Below are 18678 nucleotides of genomic sequence, written 5' to 3'. Positions count from 1 at the left end.
ATAATGGAATTATTTTAAAATTTCTTTTTTTTTTTCATTTAGTACCATCTTTAACTATTTTTAAAATTTTATTTACCTCAAAGTCAAGAAATGATTTCTCATTCGCGAATTTTCAGTTCAACTATAGTAATTTGCTGTAGAAATAGGTTCTCCTCTTCCAGGACGAGCATATCACTATAATATTACTTGCTGTTGCCGGCATTATTCGTGTAATCTTTCATGAATACCTTTTGAAGGCCACAGAAAGAAAGAACTGTCAATCAAATTTTATTTATCTATTTATAAGTTTTTTTGGAACAAATCATCAAATTGCCCGTGGCTTTAAGCAGGCCACTGCTGCCCAAGTAAGAAGAAGTGGACTTTCCAAATTGAGTCAGCACACCAGTGAGGGATTGTTGTGTTGATGGAATTGAAATCTGTGAGGTATAGATTACAGACAATTTCTGTTATATTATTCTTTTTTTATTATGCAGAGACTCTAATGATAATTCGATTAATGAGTGGCTATAATCTTCCTAAGGATGTATTGTTTTCGAATTATTCGAAAAATTACTTTTTTTTACGTTTTATATTTTTGTAAAAACTCTAATTCTTTTTTTAATTATGTCTTATTATCGAGTCTTAGTAATCGCAGTTTTAAATTCATTGCCGTTACGGTGATCAATAAGTTAGTGAATGAATGTTTTACTGCTCTTTTATAAATTAAAATTATTGTTATTATTTACTTCGAAGTAAAAGACTGACATCGATTTATGCGCCATAGAGTTGGCCGTAACTACTTCTCTTGATCTTAGGCCCATTTCGTGATGATTAAAGATGAACAGAGAAGTTTTTTTCTTCAAACTATCGATATATAATATTGACAATATTGTAATACTAATGGATGATAATCCTCGAGACGAACTGAGCCCTGACCCGGCGGCTATCGACCCAGTTAGACCATCAGACCAGTTACTGCCACAAAGCCGCAGTTGGGCGCCATCATTAGCATCCACATCTTAAACGGGATCATCCTTCAGGATCACTCCTTCCTTTACCGATGCTTCATATAGTCCTGTATAATCTCTAGAGGATCCATTCCGTAATCGCATTGGTAAACTTTCCAGGGTAAATACTGTAACCCTGCCATGTTTCCGGCATTCTCTATCTTCACGTAACTTTGTCAAGCCTGTGATATAATTTATCCGACGGCGGAATCCCAAGATTTTCTCTTTTGAGCTACAAAAAACACAGTTAGCAGTGGTATCGATAGGAATTATATATATCAGTGAAATATTGTATACCGATTTTGTATCAGTAAACCAACTAACTGACTTGCCTAATTTATTTAAAGGCTACACATACAGCAATGAACACCATCATAGATATTGGCATGACCGGACATTGTCGAGTGTATCATTCATAGTTACATAAATGATTTTGATATAATTGTGTAGGGCAATTAGTTTGGTTTATATTGATCATTCATTGATTTGTGTAAATATTGTTACAGATAATTAATGTAGGTAGCTAGAAGTGTTTATATGAGGAGGGTTGCACTTAGGACAAGTGTCTAAGTTGTCATTCTGTTGTCTGTGCAGGTCCCAGAATGGGCAGCACAATTTTAGATATCTTCTGTTTTTTTTTTGTTTTTTTTTTTCGCTTTGCTTGCACTAATGCCCCTTCTTAATTATTTTTTTTATTTATAATCACTATTACATCAGTGCATAAACCTGACCTACGTTTCGGCCCGTCCATCTTCTGAGGCCTGTATTTAAAAAATATATAGTTAATATATTAGAAGATGGTCAGGGTTGCGGTCAAAAGAGAAACAAAAATAGTTTACAACTATTTATTTTCTGACATTTCGCCCCACTTTGCAGGGCTTCATCAGGGCTGTTCAAAGGAATCGGTTGAACAGCTTCTTATGTATCAATTTTTACGGTCAACTATATACATATATACTATATAGTTAATAAGTTTTTCTTGCATTAAAATTTTTCATTGTTGCTAATTTTCTGTTTTAATAGTACTCTTTATAGCTTTAATTTCTTATTGTGTTGTTGTTTTTTTTGGTCATATTTAGTTCAATTTTTCATTGAAATTTTGTCATTCATTTTACAAAACCATGATATATACAATTAAGAACGATGATATATCATATTTCATTTACAGTGAAGCACTGCTACTGTTTGTGATCTTATCAGTACTTCCAACTAGAGTTCACCATCCTGCTATGATCATAACCATGATATACATGTTAACTGGCACTGATGGTGATCGATACTACACGGTTCCGAACCAAGTGGCATTGAAAGTAAACACAAACACGTTGGGCCATCAAGGTCTCAAGTAAGAGACAAAGGGACTATACCTTCGCCTCCTCAGTATCTCATACAACCTTTTTTATGACAAAATCAACCTCTGAAGGGCTTTAAACAGGTCGCTCTAAGCTCTATAAGATTACATGCTTTATTTCCAAATGTTTCACATTACACATGATTTAATAATGTGAAAGCTCCTAGTTTAAAAGTTTGTGTTGCCCTAAATACTTTACAAACCTGAATATTTATAGTAAAAGTGGCAACTGAAAGATTTGACACCAAACTTTTTTTTTTTTTTTTAATGTTTTAGAAGAGTACAATTTTTTTTAGACTGTTATCAGCAATGATGATCAAAAATGAGGATGCCTCGAATATTTTATTATATTTATATGGGATCAGATGGAAACATCATATTTCAGTTAAAGTCTGACGGAAAATAGCTATAACTTTATGCTCCTACAACAGACGGTCATCGGATAACTATATAATATATGACAGTGATATGCCATGGTGGCGTAACCATCTCGGTCCCAACTAAACAAGCACCATAGAAGAGTTTTTTTTTATTCATTTATTTTAATGATAACTTTATTGATATCTTTGGGGAGGGAGGAAAATTCCACCTTGCCCTCCTAATTAATTAGGTGCGCTACTCTTAAGAATTTGTAGATTTTGTTTTTTCTGCGTTCTATTATCAGTGTATTGTAGAAGTAGATTCTGGAATTCCATATATCAACCACAGCACAAAGCTTGAACAAACCCACTGAAAGTACACATCGTTGTACGGAAATAAAGAGATATTGTTTTTAATCAATGCGATTTTTTTCGGAAACTGTAAATTAAAAAAAAGAAATAATAAATGACTAATGAGTTGTAAAATACTAATGTATGTACATATTTTGATTTTTTAATTATGTTTTTATTAAAAAACTAATTCGTAAGTGTAAATGTATAAATAATATAAGATTAGTTTGTTTTTTTTTCTTTCAAAAAATTATTGTTGTTAATGATTTGCCTAATATTGAAGGAAAACATTTAGAAACCCGTAAATGTTTAAATTTTCACAAAAGAAATATATTGAGGCTTAGTACCGACTTACATAAGGGTCCCACTCAATGGATATTTCGTTGTATCCCCCTTGCACTAGAAGTAGGGGTGCTGCCTTTGGAGTCTGAAATTGTCCTTAAAACATGTTGGTGGTTTGTCTGGATTCTGTATGATATTTCTCCTATAGCGTATTTTTTTAGCGATTTGAAGAATTAATAATTTCTATGTTTTGATAAAGGTACGCTTTCAAAACTAGGATTAGTTCTACTGCCTAAGCTGACTTCCCGTTTTGAAATAACTGGTTGGAAAGGTGGGGTCAGTTCAAAGTAAGTTTTCTTAAATTTGCCTTTGGATTAGAGCTTTTAGATAAGTTCTTTTGATTAAATAATGTATCTTTATAATAATAAAAAATCTGCCTCTAGTAATTCAGAGCGAACAGTTTATAAAACGGTGTTATGTTGCCCAAGAGGTATAAGCATATTAGGGTACTTTAGGGACTTTCAACAAATAAAAAAAACACTTGTTTATGCATACTATTTTGATATAAGATTCATGTAGTCGTTAAAAACCAATCAATGGTTCCATTTCATTGGCGTTAGGAGATTAAGAAGAGGGTTTGAATGGAAACCTACACAGAGTATTTCTTGTACCAACATATTTACTTTAGGCTCCAGGTGATTGAAAATTTTAACTGACCTAATGCAATTTATTCGCCTTATAAGCAATGTTACGATTATGCAAATATAACTTTCATCGCAACATTATATTTCAAAGTAATCAATTCTGTCTTAATGAAGTGTCCTAATTCATTGACTAAAGGGCGATATGGTTTGGAATAAAAACCGATCCTTTTAAAAAGTACTCAATTACAAAGCCACTATAAATTGGACCATTATAATACGCTGGCTGAATACGAAACAAGTTAAGTCTATCAAAGCCATCTTCTATCACTGAGATAAGCTAACAATAAGATTATTATACTTCGGTATCAGTGCGATAGATCGGTATCCAGGTTATCTCGATATCATTAATGCAAATCCCATTGCGACTTCCACTATCAAACTTATTAGTTTGCGGGATCTCTGTGGTATTTGTTCAAAGAAAAAAATTAAATTTTCTATCGATCAATGTTTGTAAATGCTGTAACGCAAAGTCGAAATGAAATTGTTTAAATGAGGTTTTTTTAGTTTGGCATTGCCTTCGTTAAGTTAATGATTCTTTTAAAGTTGCAGGATAAATGTAGAAACGTCAGCGTTTCATTTTCATGGAACATGAGAAATTATCATGAGGGTGATTATGACTGTTTTTAACCAGTTAGTACAGTTGAATATCAGTGGCTAAAAGCTTTATGCCATCTGCCACGAATGCGTTGATATTTTATAATTAACATAAAAATTGGACTTTATTTACTTTCACTTAAAAAATATATACATAATTTAATTAATAAATATAGATGGTATTTTAATCATAAATATTGAAATTTGTTTAATATAAATTTAGATTCTTATGGTGTACTTTTGAGGGAGTAAAACGTTAACGTTTAAGCATATCGTAGATTTAGCAGTAATAACAAAAAGATTTTTATTTTATTTTTTATCTTTATTAGAATTTACAACTATACATAATTATTTATCTAGTAAATTTGATGTATGTTATTATGGAGTGGTACAGGCGTGTATAGAAACTACCCATTGGTAGCACTTTAATTAAATTTTTACATTAGCAGGTCTCGTGGCAATCTTCTTTTCAGGTGAATCGGGGGATTGTCAGAAATGGAAGAGGAAGCAAGGTTAGAAACTAGTGGGTTTGAATGGTTAGGGAATTTATAATGGAAGGAATGATATCTGGTTAGGACTAGATTAGTTACGTATGGAACATTACGCTTTTTATGTATGAATTTATTTGCGGCAAAGTGCGCATTGGGGATTTCAGGAAGGATTTTAAATTGTAAGGATTGGATACGATAGGAATTCGAAGGTTTAGTGGACCCCCAAAGCTCAACCCTGTATGTCCAGATTGGCCTTATTACAATAATGTAGATCAGTACTTTTTAATGAATTGGAAGTTTAAAAGAAAAAGTAAAATTTCTTTTTTAATATCATTTAAAATAAAAATAAGATATCTCTAGAAAGATGTGTTGATTTTTATAATTTTCTAAATTATTAAAATTTTATTTTTGTTTTATTAGATTTACGGGGTACTACAGCTTAAGCGACCATATAATATCAAAATATTAAGTTTTTTCAATTATATTAACTAGTTTTACAGAACTATTACGAATAAATAAAAAAAAAATAGTAAATTTGTTTTTTTTTAAAAACTCTATTACATTTTTTTCAGTGTTGATCTGAGAATTTTGCATTAGAAAATTGGTTTTGAACACTTTTTACTTAATTGAATTTTCAAAGTTCTACTATCCCATTTTAATAAGATTCAATCGGTTAGCAATGAGTTTCTGTTATGCATCATAATACATTATAAGTGTTTCCAATTAGCTTACGGTTGGAAGTACTTCTATATTGTATGGTATTGCAGTAAAGTATCCAAACCTTTGGATCAACCTCATGATAGGAATTGAAACCATTTTTATAGCTAATTGTTTTGCAATGTGTCTTTTATATCACTTTGATATTGGTACACAAATGGCCCTTAGTTAATTCGGGTAGGGAAAAAGTGTACCAATAATATATGTGACCTGTGGACATATTCGACAGTGTCACTGATCAAATCAGGAATTTAATAAATACCATTTAAAATAAAATTTAAAGCGAACTTCTGAATTAAAATGTTCTTAATTTATTCGGTTTTTATAATACTTGAGAATTTTTTTTTCACTTGTCTTTCATTGTTTTATCTGTATTTTCCTGTTTATTCTTCTATAAAATGGTTTGAATATTATGGGAATCGACTGTCAATTATATCTGTCAATTATATATGCTGTTTTATTCTAATAGGAAGAATTTTTTTGGAATAAACAAAACGTATAACACATAACAGCTAGCGATATACACTTTGATATGTCTGAATAAATTGAGTACTTTAAATATAGAAGAATTTAATCCAGAGATCTGTAGTTATAAGGAGGTACCTCAATTTATGGCATATTTGCAGTAAAATAAGTTTTCAGCAGTAATTTAAAATTGAAAATTGAGAAGTTCTAAACCTTTATTTAGTTCAGCTTATTTTTTTTCCTGGAATAGTAACTCTAATCTTGTTAGCTTCCTCCTCTTTTCACAGAAGAGGATTGCGGGTTCCCTTCCAGTGTGATTTCTTAATGCTATCACATTCAGTTTAAAAAACTGAATCTGGAATTTTTTAAATAAAAAAAAATTAGATTGGAGCATATTCAATTCCTTATTGCAGAAGATCACTCAACTTTCAAAACCATTCTACAGTTTGAATAAGTAGGCAATTGCTAATTTCAACCTTACTCGATACTTTAAAACAATTCAAAGACTTAACGGTTCGGTAAAACTTATTCGGGAATTCATTTACATCGGAATCGAGGCTGGAGAGGGGAGGACTGAGAAAGGAAGTTGGCAATAATTCCCATTTCCTGAGGGTAACTCACCCTGCTAAAAAAGGTTTCCGATCGGTTCTCCGACAGATTTACTCAAGTTTCGTTAATCCCACAACGCAGTAAATCCGCGGGTAGAAAATTAGCCGGGAAAAAAAAATCCAGGGGGTGACTCACCCCCAAAATAATGGGCTTACTAATTTCTCTGCCGGGGGGCGAAGGGCATGCGCGCGGATCGTGGGGGTTGGTCCAGTGTGCCTCTTCACTTCAATCTGTCTGCGTCCTCATCTCGACCAGGTGAGATCCGCCCTTAGGCCCTAGGCTACGTCTTCTATGGGTCACATCACCAGCTCTTAGTGAGTCCTTAACATTTAATGTAAATTTCGAGGATATGTCTTTAATTACGTCTGTACATGAAGGGAATGGAAATTTTATTACTATTTATAATTGACATTTCAAAATCTTAGTAACACTCAATGTTTATATACTTAAGTCTTAGGTGATGTGATCCATAGCAGGTTAGTGTCACAATGAAACATGGAAGTAATAAAAAAAAAATTAAATTTAACTTTTTATAATAATTTTGTTTTTATAATATTGCTTGTCTATTGTTGCAGCAGTATTACTTTCCTATTTGAAGTAAATAATTTTTTTTTATTTTAAGAAATAAAAAAATATTGCATGTTTATAAAATATTGCATATGCACTGCTATTAAAATTGGGACACTTCTTCTTTATAAATTTTATATTAACCACATAAAATACGTAATATTTGTTTTTGTTATTTTGTTCAGTAATCACAGTATAACATCCATAATATTATTAATGATTCAGTACGACTATAAAATAAAATAATGAGACTTAAGATTGCATTTATTTTCCTGGGTATACCATACAAACAACATGGGTAAACTTTATTTTTATATTATATTATTATATTTAGTATTCGAATTCACATCAGAATTACTATTAGATATTGGATGAAATTTAATGTCAGAAATATTTGTCTTTTCATTTCTTGTTGCAAAACTTTAGGCTCCTGACATATAGAAATATTTTTCAATTATTTTCTCAACCTGTAATTTTTATTTGTTTTTAATTTTCAGGTTTAATTAAAATACGCCTGTTGTTCTTAAAATATAGCCTCATAATTTTGCTATTTTCATTTTATTTTTGTATCCAATTTTCATTATATTAATTTTTTTAAATGAACTTTCAAAGTTAATTAAGCGAAAATATGGATAATTGTTTTCCATAAGGAAAAAGTGCATATCAGCGATGTACTCACTTAATTCAACGGAACACTCGATCATTTTCCTCATATATCTCCAATAGTGTAAAAAATATTTTTATAATAGTATACTACCATATCATAACATGAATAGCATACCATATCATGGTATATTACTTTGTTATCATAAAAATACAGCAGAGAAACTCTAGATATTCATATTGGGTTTATCACAAGATAACATATATTTTTATCTTATCCATTGTATTATTTTTAAATTTTTGGGAATCTCTACATCAAAATATTTAATGTTTTACTCAACAATATTTAATCTTATGTTTCAGTTTATTTTTTTTTTTTTTTAGAATTTCAAATATGATATGACTTAACTATTTTTACACGTAACGTAAACTATTTTTACACTAGTGAACGTTGTTTGCAAATTTTGTATTGTATGAAATACACTCATTTATTAGCTAAATGTTTATATTTTTAAAAAAAAATTGATAGTGATGGAACTAGTAGAGTACTAAAATAAATAAATATAAACTGATTTATTATCTTGAAAAAATATGACAAACTGACTAATTGCAGTGATATGTTGATACTAACATTACATTCAATTCTTAGGTTTTATCATTGTTATGTTTTTGTATTTTATTTTTAGACCTATGTATTTTGTTTCTATTTATTAGTAGTACTTATTCCTCTTCAGATAGGCATTAAGTATTATTTTTTAATTAGAAACTTTTATTACAAAAAGAAAATGCGAACGGTGCTAAAATTGCTAGATACATTTAACAAACTCTAGAATAGTTAATCTATTGAGTAGTTAAAAAACCTTTCAAACTGTCCCTATTTAGTTTTTTTCATTCAATAAACACATATTTTCTTTAAAAGATAATATTTTATGAGTAAAATACGTTAAAAACATTATATCCAAATAAATCGCGTTGTTATGTTACTCTTTGATCGTAATTAGCTTCAATTAAATTTGTTAATGTTAATAATTATTTTTTTTACCTCAATTATAAGTTCTTTATGAATATGATAATTCATTTTGGTCAGTTAAAATATGTACATATAATAAAACTAATTTATTAAAGTAAAATTAAATTATTTTAGGAATATTTAGAGCGATAAACATTTGATATATTTTTAGTGATATGCATTAAAGCCAGTTTAATAACCTAGTTAAATTTCTAATTTAACCATATATTACATTAAATATGCTATCTAGTCATGAATATTATGTTTCCTATTTATTTACATCAAATATTTATAAGCACATGTCACAACAAAATAAATAAATAAAGTAGTTATCATGCATTCAAATATCTGTATAGAAGTGATATAATGTAATGGGAAAAAAAATTAACTGATAATATATAGGTTATTGAAAGTGATAAATAAGAATGTAAAATAATAAATGTCAAGTATTTTAGTCAATGTACGCTGGAAACATAAAACTTTTTTCTAATATTTTTTGCTTACTTATCACAATAAGGATGAATTGTTAATTTAGGTATTTAAAAATGAATAACTAATGATTAATTAAGCTTTCTACAAAGTTCTCCTCACGAAAAGGAATAAAAACAGGAAAAAATAATGAATAAAAAAATATATCAAAATAAAATAAGGTGCTAAATTCTAAAAATAATATTTAATAATATATATATTAATAATAATATATTATTAATAAGTCCAAGTTTTCGGGAATTCGGAGTGGGTAAAGTAAAACACTGATTTTTACAATACAACAATAAATTTTCGAAGCATATGATTTTTTATTAAAACACGTATAAAATTTAGTGATAAGCATAATAGTAAATCTAATAATAGACATTGCTTACAATTTCTGTTCGTTTCAAGTAAAGTTTCTTACATCGTATCGAAACGGAAAACAACATATATAAATATTTTCTTTGGAAATTATATTTAAATGTCTTGGCACAATATAATTTACAATTAAAGCAGTAAAAACTTTAAAGGATAGTCTAGTCCGTAAAGCAATTTTGTAGATCGGTATTGCGATACAACAATGTACGTTTTGATATGAGTTGAGTTAAGTTGATATTCAACATTTAGTAATTTTAGGCTTGGACGATGAGTTGATAATCAGTTCGAGCAATGTCAATTTTGTCATCTTCAACTCAAGTCTTTCAAGAAAAGCAGTGTTCCTAATAACAAAAAAAAAATGGGTTTATATATATGTCTTATAAAACAGTAAATAATTGAGCAGCCAAAGTTTTACCAACTTCAAAACTATTATAACTGAAGAGCTTGATATCACATAAACACAGACCTATATAGTACATCTCACATCAACAGTCAAAAAAACTAATTTAAAAGAGGAATAATACAGCAACATCCTCCTGCAACATCAGTTGAACTTAAATTTTTTTTTTCAGTACTAATTATTTATGGGTCGATGAAACGTTTACTACTTTGTTATTTAACTTAAATTGAATAATAAATAAATAAATTATGTTGGAATATTTAAATAATTGGATATATATTTTTTAAATTAATAAATAATTTTCTTTTTGAAGGCTCTATTTATTATATTTTCAGTTTTTTTTTTTCCCTCTGGGCTAGCGAAACACATTCATACTTTTTTTTAATTATGACAGTCATAATATATTCTTCTTTCCAACAGTTCGGACCGTCAATCAAATATAAGCAGTTTTTCTAAAAATAGTTATTTGATTTAAAAACAAATTTGATCCTTTTTCTCAACTTTATCTATATTTATATTACTCTAAGAGTTTGCAAATGTAAATGATAGAAAGAAAAGTGGGTAGTACAAGTTTTAAATTTAGGAAAGAATTATATAGAAGAAATTATAGATGGGACAAAGTCAATTAGCCGGCATTTTAAAGAATTTTAAAAGAGAAAATGACAACAAAGTAAAGGTATTCTTGAAAATGACCTAACTGGTCGAAACGTTGGAAGGTTTTAAAAAGAATAAAGTTGAGAAAAAGGATCAAATTTGTTTTTAAGTAAACTAAACCACTCTCATACAAGAATATATTAATACAAATTAATCTAATAGTTATTTGGTTCTTTCAATTGATTTGCTTTAAAGTTTAACCTTTTTTTACTTCAAGACACAAATTATTCCTTTTAGGAAAGCTCCATTACACATTAATGACAAAATATATATTCGTAATATGTGTATGACTAAAAATTAATGGTAATTTTTAACGATTGTTGTAAATTAACGATATATATTACTAACTACCCTATCACGGTGGAGTTCAATAAAATATTTTGAAAATATTTATTTGCAATGCCGAATCTTGTGCTCTACAACCTGACATTAACTTATCTAATTCGGATTAATACGATGGTAGCTTTAAAAATAAAATTTAAATTACATTTCTCGTTCAAATAAAAGAATAATTTAACTACATCACTACTGTGACGGACTCAATTCATGATAGCGTTTAAAGTAGTGAAAAATATGACTTCATAGTTTTGAATACGCTACGACATAAATGAATTCGCCTAACTATAAATAAACCTAAGCAGTTGTAAAAGTTATTCTTGCACCATCTAACCATGTATCTATCTTGCAATAGCAGTCTTGAATTACACATCTCCACTGTTTCTTTGTTTTTCTTGATTTTTTCACTCAAATAAATAATAAAACCATAATTTTGAAAGTAATTTATCCTATTATGTTCTATTGTAATTGACTTCCAGATGTTAATAATGTTGTTTTTAAGTATCTCTCAATAAACAAACCTAATCATTTAAAACTGGATATGGTGTTGGTTTTAAAAGTGTACCTACAATTTTAAGTAACTCAAACTTTATATATGAATTTTTTTTTCGATCCTGGATTATGAATTTTTGATATTATTATATTAAATTAAATATAAAATTCAAAATTTAAGAAAACAAAATACATTCCTTGTATTTCTTCTCTTTTTTATCAAGTTATAGAGGGGGTCATGCATTTTCTCCTTAAACTAGAGAATTTGCACTGAAAGGGTCTTTCTTTTCTATTGCTTAATTCACAAGTATATCCTTGTTATTGATTTTTTTTTTAACTTCAACTATAGTTTTTATATATTTGTAATTTTAAATAACATAAAGTTTATATAATTACTATCTTGAATTTTTATTCGATTGAGGATCATGTATTTTGGATATAATTTAAAATAATTATATTAAATTAAATATAAAATTCGAAAAATTAAGAAAACAAAAAATATATCTTCACGTTTTGCTCTGAAGAAGGATCTCAAAAACCTTTTCTTCCCGTTAAAAGATGTATGTGATTGGTGATCCATTATATTTTCAGCTGTCATAAAAGGATTATCCACAAATTAATGGTGGTAGCTATGAATTTCCTTTTCGGATTAATCCGAGGTTCTAAATTATCATCGGAGGGTAACAATCGGCGGAGCGATGTGTGAGAGGAATGACTGATTACTTTGATGATTGATGGTCGCTGTAGGATACACCTTGCAATTCGTCTGACAAAAGAACAGCAAGTACCGGCAAAAACGGTACCAACTTCAGTAATTTCGGTACATAATGGATGTTCATGCACTCATGTTATGTATAAATACATTTTATGCGATTTGATAAAATTTTTAATATATCTTTAATGCTTTTTAAGGATGGTGGCATTGGTAGATTTCATGTGATAATTTGTATTACGGAAAAAATATGAAATAAATAGATAAATTTGGGGCCCAATATTGGATAACAATTAATCCGATTGGAGTGGTTATAACAAATATAAAACTCGTTACTCTTTAAAACAAGAACCTGGTGGTAATAGATTTTTTTCTTTTTACGAGCTGAAAACCTTTAGATAGGGATCTGAAACTGTCACCATGATTATTCTCGTTGCATTTTACCTGGTTTCAATTTTAATTTTTGAGTATATCAACCAGTTTAGTATATAAAAAAAAAATGTTGGATATGTTAAGAAGCATTTGAAGCAAATAAATGTAACCAAAAGTGGGCTCTGGGACATATTTAAATATGTATATGTTCTGGCCATGAACTGGTTCTCCACTCGTGTCCATCTCATTCAACTTCCATTGGCTTTTAGTACCAGTGATGCGGTAAAGACTGATGACTCCATAAAAAGGGTCTCTAAGGATTATACTTTTTACAAATTAAGGGACAAGCTTCACTTGGCATTTGGTTTCCTGAAATGAAACAATATTTACATTTGACCACTTACAGGCTAAATGTAAGTATTGCAAAACATTGTGGGCGAAGCTGTGGCAGTTGCTCGCAACGAGAGGAAATCTTTACTCCTCTACATAAGTTTAGACAGCCGTCTTGTAAAATAGTCGACATCTTGAGTGTTTGTTTTAATATTTTGATTGTTTTATATACGTTAATTTTAATTTTAATAAATAAGCAATAAAGTTTTTATTTATATTTACTATTAAAGAACAGACTATCACTTATCTCTCAACTATATAAAAACGTTTTTAACGATCACCGTTTAATATCTTATTTTTAATATAAGATGGAATCATACAAATGTGTCGTAAAAAATTAAGTTTAATTAATGAAAAACGCATTTCGCGAAAAAAAAAAAAATGAAAAAGGTTATTTGCATCAAATCATCCAGACTTCAACCAGAGTTATAGTGTTATACCCACTCTTTATTATAATATATACCTACATGTTTATGTATATATCGATTAACAACCCTCAGTGTTTATCAATCAATATAAAAAATCATACAATATGAACTACAGAATATATCTAAATTACAGTCATACAATTTGAATAACGAATAGTAGAATTAAACAGTTGTACAATTTCGAAAAACTTTCCCTTAAAACCCCGCTAAGAGATAAAATTAATTCTTGTACAGTTCAAAACAATAATTTCTTTATTATTGAGGATATCTGGTATTTTATTGTAATTCACATAATTTATACATAGCCAAATCTAAGTAAAATTTCACTATTATAATAATACCAAAGAAACATGAAAACATCTATTTTAACTCCTTTAGGCATTTATAAAATCCTTTCAAATTTAATATTTATTTAGTGCTTATTATTAGTAATAGTGAAAGAGGTTTTAATTATTTCAAATATTATATATTAATGTGCTGTAGAAGAACTGTTTTGCTTTAATTCGACACTTGAGGCGTGTTAGAGTATTCACATAAGGATAAGACAGAACGGATATTAAAGACCACTAATTGTACACTGATCTGACGAGTTTAATCAAAATCGTTTGTACCGCTCTCGAGAAATGTGTAAAGTTATATACTAGTTATATATTATGTATTTTTTTAATGTATTATGTATTTTTTATCTATGTATAATATACATATATTTGTATTTTTTTTATCTAAATAAATAAACGAAATGTGTAAAGAAGTGTTAAATCGACTATATAAAGTATTAATTAATATAAATTGAATTTAACTTTTTTTTAAAAATACGGGAAGTGAAAGTACAAAATAAAATATCAGAATTCTTCGCCATGTATAATATACAACAAAACTGTCACAAATCCTGATGGGAGCTTAATTTAGACATCAATCAAAGTGAATAATATTGCGTGGATTGAGTTCAAAATATTTCTTCTCAACAGGTTTGATATGTCAAGTTGTGGAGGGAATCATGCATTTTCATTCGCATGTGCACTAAAAGAGTCTTTCTTTTCTCTTCTTTGGCACACAAGAATGTGTTGCTTCTTTATCTAATATTATAGTTACATGTCTCATTTGTTACATATATTTTTTCTCTCAATTTTTTTTCTTTACTTAATTTTAATTTTTAAATTATTAAAAAACTAAAATATTTATGTTTAAATAAATAATTCAATTTTTGTCCGACGTTTCGGCCAATTCGGCCATCCTCAGGGACACCTACCATAAAACCAGTTTTACTTGGACTTATAAGAAAAATAAAATGTGTTGAGACAAAAATGGATAAAAATTTTATTATTTATTTAAAAAAATTAACCAGTCTCAAGAAAGTGTAAAGATTATAAATATAAAATATTTATATTTCTTTGCAATATATAACTTCAAATTTTAATATTATTTCCTTAATTATGTTATTTTACCTACTTTTTCAATAGCCTATGTATACACTTTATTTTCTACTTTTTTCATCACTTTAATTTTATTAATTCCATTCTGTGCAATTATTTACTTTATGTCATTCTGTTTATATTTTATTTTTTATTTTCTGTATTCATTGGTTGTTATCTTGTTCTGTTCTTAGCCCTGATGAAGGCTAGAAATTCTGGCCGAAACGTTGGTTCGATTCAATAAGTTACTTCAACTTATTTGTGTCATACTATTTTGACCGCACCCCCCAACCTGCAATGTGCTTGTTTGTGATTTTTTTATTTTACCTCAATTATCATTATTAATTATTTAATACTATTATTTTTTATATATTTATTTCATCATATATGATCCAAATTGGTTAAATGATACATAGATCACTACTGGTAGTTGGTTATTGGTTTTAAAGGCCAAATTTGCTGTTCGTCATAATTACCTATAAAGCCTAAAAATAACTGATTAATTGACTTTTTTTATTGATTTATTGATGCATTTATTAAACGAACGGAGTGGTTATTGTTAATAGAATGGAGTAAATGTGAATTTATAAGATTAAGTCCTAATTCATACCGAAGGATGAATTCATATCCGTTGAATTAAATAAATTGAATGCTTTTGTTGGCATATCTATCATTATCACCCAAGGTCCTACGGCGTTGTTGAGGCAAATTACATTTTTACATAACCTCTCTTTATGGATGACTCGTTTTAGTGATTTTGGGTAATAACAACAAGTTTAAAAATTTCATATTTAAAAAAATATGTTTGAAAGTCTTCAGAAACAAAAAAATATGTTTTATAAAAAACAATAGTTGTAAATGTTTAAAATTTGGCATCCTACCAACTACATGAAAAACTAGAATATAAATATACGTAATATGACGTATAAAAATTACCTTGTCTTACAATTAAAGAAATGACAGAAAATTATTGGTTAGCTAATATAAAAACAAACTAAAACTGTGGTATACCCGTCTTGGCTCAATCTCCTAGCGTAAGCTAAAATGTTTTATTTTAGTCCGTTATTTTTCAAGTTTCGTTTTTAGTTTTTAAGACTGTTCCCTATGTAACCGATCTAGCCCGAACCAGATATCACTCCTTCCATTATAAACTCTCTAACCACTCAAACCCCCTAGTTTCTAATCTTGCATCCTCTTCCATTCCTGACAATCCTCCGAGGCGCCTGAAAAGAAGATGGCCACGAGACCAGTTAATGTAAAATGTCATTAGAGTGCTACCAATGGGTAGTTTCTCTACACTCCAATTTAACTTAGATCAGATTTACTAAATGTATTATAATGTACAGTTGTAAATAGCAATAGATAAATATTAAAAAAAAAGTTTTTAAGACTTGTTATTATCAATTTATTTATTTATTTAAAACTTATTTATGTATTTTAATATTATTACGACTATGTTAATATTATTGCTATTTTATTTAAATTTATTTCCCCACTTCATTCATAAATTCGTTTTCTTATTATTTATTATTTTGTTTTGCGTGTGTGCTAACTGGAAGTATTGAAATTAAAAAAGTCAATAACTTTAAATAATTCTTGTGTAATAGATTCAATATTTATGAAGGAACTCTGGAAAAGAAAATTATGAGTAATCTTTTTTTCCAGAGTTCCTTCATAAATATTGAATCTATTACACAAGTATTATTTAAAGTTATTGACTTTTTAAATTTCAATACTTCCAGTTAGCACACACGCAAAACAAAACATTAAATAATAAGAAAACGAATTTATGAATTCTCACAGTATTTTGGTCTGCTCGGCTCATTTTTAAATAAAGTATCTCTCTTTCAATTCTCCTATTTATAGTTTGCATGAAGTTTATGTGTATTATTGGTATACATTATATACTATCACTTTGTCAGGACCTTTAAATGTAGAAGGTTGAAATATTATGACAATCAATTATAAAAAACACATCTTTAGCAACTATGGTTCTCTTAATTGGGGCGAATTATAAATGAAGTATTTTTGAACTTCTTTTTAATCAGATTCTTCTTCTTATTTTTTCAATTATTTTGACTCGGGAATTTATAAAGTTTTATTAGGGTACCGTCATGTGACAGCTCAACGGACCAAGAGGAGATATGACCCGCTGACTAAGGTGGATCGGATGCCGGCAATAAAGCTGCTAGCTGTTAATAGAAGAGAAACCTCAAACCGTGGTGACTTTCCTGTCTTAGCTCTGCCTCTTAGCACCAGCTCGAATAACCTCTGTTAGAGATCAGAATCGTAATTAAGTTCAATACCCTTGTGTATTCACTGGTCTTTCTCCTAATAAACATAATTTATACGTGTAAAAATCATTAATAATAGATAAATATAATTCAAAAAATACATGTAAAAATAAGAAATGAAAAACAAATAAATATTTTTCAAAAAGATATAATTTTGTTTTTTGTCTGGGATGAAAGCAATGACAACTTTATCTGCTTTTTATTTTTAAAAAGGGAAAAAATATTATTACTATTATTATTAACGACTTCTCGTACAATAAACCCATAAAAATTATTACATAATAATTAGTTATTCGATTACAATCAGTAAATAACAAATAATATAATATTTGGTCTTTAGATTCAACATATTATGAAATATAAAATCTCAAAATTTCAGGGGGTATTTTTTTATTAGTCGATAAACAAAGTTTCACTATAGAAAATACTAACCTTAAGCTTTTTCGTAATATTTCTTGAAAAGTGATTGGCTAACGCTGAGTTATCACCATTTTTAGTAAAAAAAAATGTATGCAGTTTGAAGTAAAAAGTTTTGGTATAACTGTTTAAATGAATGCTAGTGAAAATTTTAAAAAGTGAGAAACCATTTCGTTCGTTGGTCTAATACTAATACTAATCTATTAATAATACTACAAGTGCTAATACGTAAAACGAAATTAAAAGAAATATTCTCTTAAAATTAGGAAAACTAATTTTTTTTTTTTTTTTGCAAAACTTTGACAGTCAGCCAGATACATGGATCATGGATGCCAAGTAGGAGCCTGACATGACCCTTTTACCCAAGCTATAAAACTATGTTTTCAGTTATCTTTTGAAAGTCAATGAAATCTAAATCTGCTTTAGTAACAGATAAAATTAACGAAGTTTTTAACAATTTTTAAGGCAAAAGATAAAGCAAGAATACAGATATTTTCAGTAAGAATTTGTTTTCTGTTCCCACGATCTTATGTCGAAAAATCATAAATGTTTTAAGGAACTAATAAAATTGGAAATTATTAAAACTTTTATTTTTGTCGATGTCAACCATCAAGGGAGCGATAACTTAATTTTTAATCTGGATTATCTCTCTAGGAAGTCTGGTGAGTCAATTTTTTATAATTTTTTGAGTTTTATAATTACTTCCATCCTTTTCAATAAGTTATTATTTATTCACTCATTAACATTGTACAACGTTTCGGGACACACCGTCCCATATTCATGTACTACAAAAACCTATAACAATATTAAAAACTATAAAACACCAATCTTCTA

General features: G+C 28.5%; 1 long non-coding RNA gene across 1 annotated transcript in view; it reads left to right on the top strand.

The window, feature by feature from the left end:
* Nucleotides 1-7149: 7149 nt before the first annotated feature.
* LOC136795116 (uncharacterized) overlaps nucleotides 7150-18678 on the top strand; it is a 161752-nt gene continuing 150223 nt past the window's right edge. The window contains exon 1 of the long non-coding RNA XR_010842668.1: nucleotides 7150-7223. This is a non-coding gene — a long non-coding RNA (uncharacterized lncRNA). The remainder of the gene's footprint in view (nucleotides 7224-18678) is intronic.

Source organism: Halyomorpha halys, unplaced genomic scaffold (genome assembly GCF_000696795.3).
Source record: "Halyomorpha halys isolate HHAL.00 unplaced genomic scaffold, Hhal_1.1 Scaffold1468.1, whole genome shotgun sequence".
NCBI classification, from domain to species: domain Eukaryota; kingdom Metazoa; phylum Arthropoda; class Insecta; order Hemiptera; family Pentatomidae; genus Halyomorpha; species Halyomorpha halys.
This window is presented reverse-complemented; position numbering and strand designations above follow the sequence as displayed.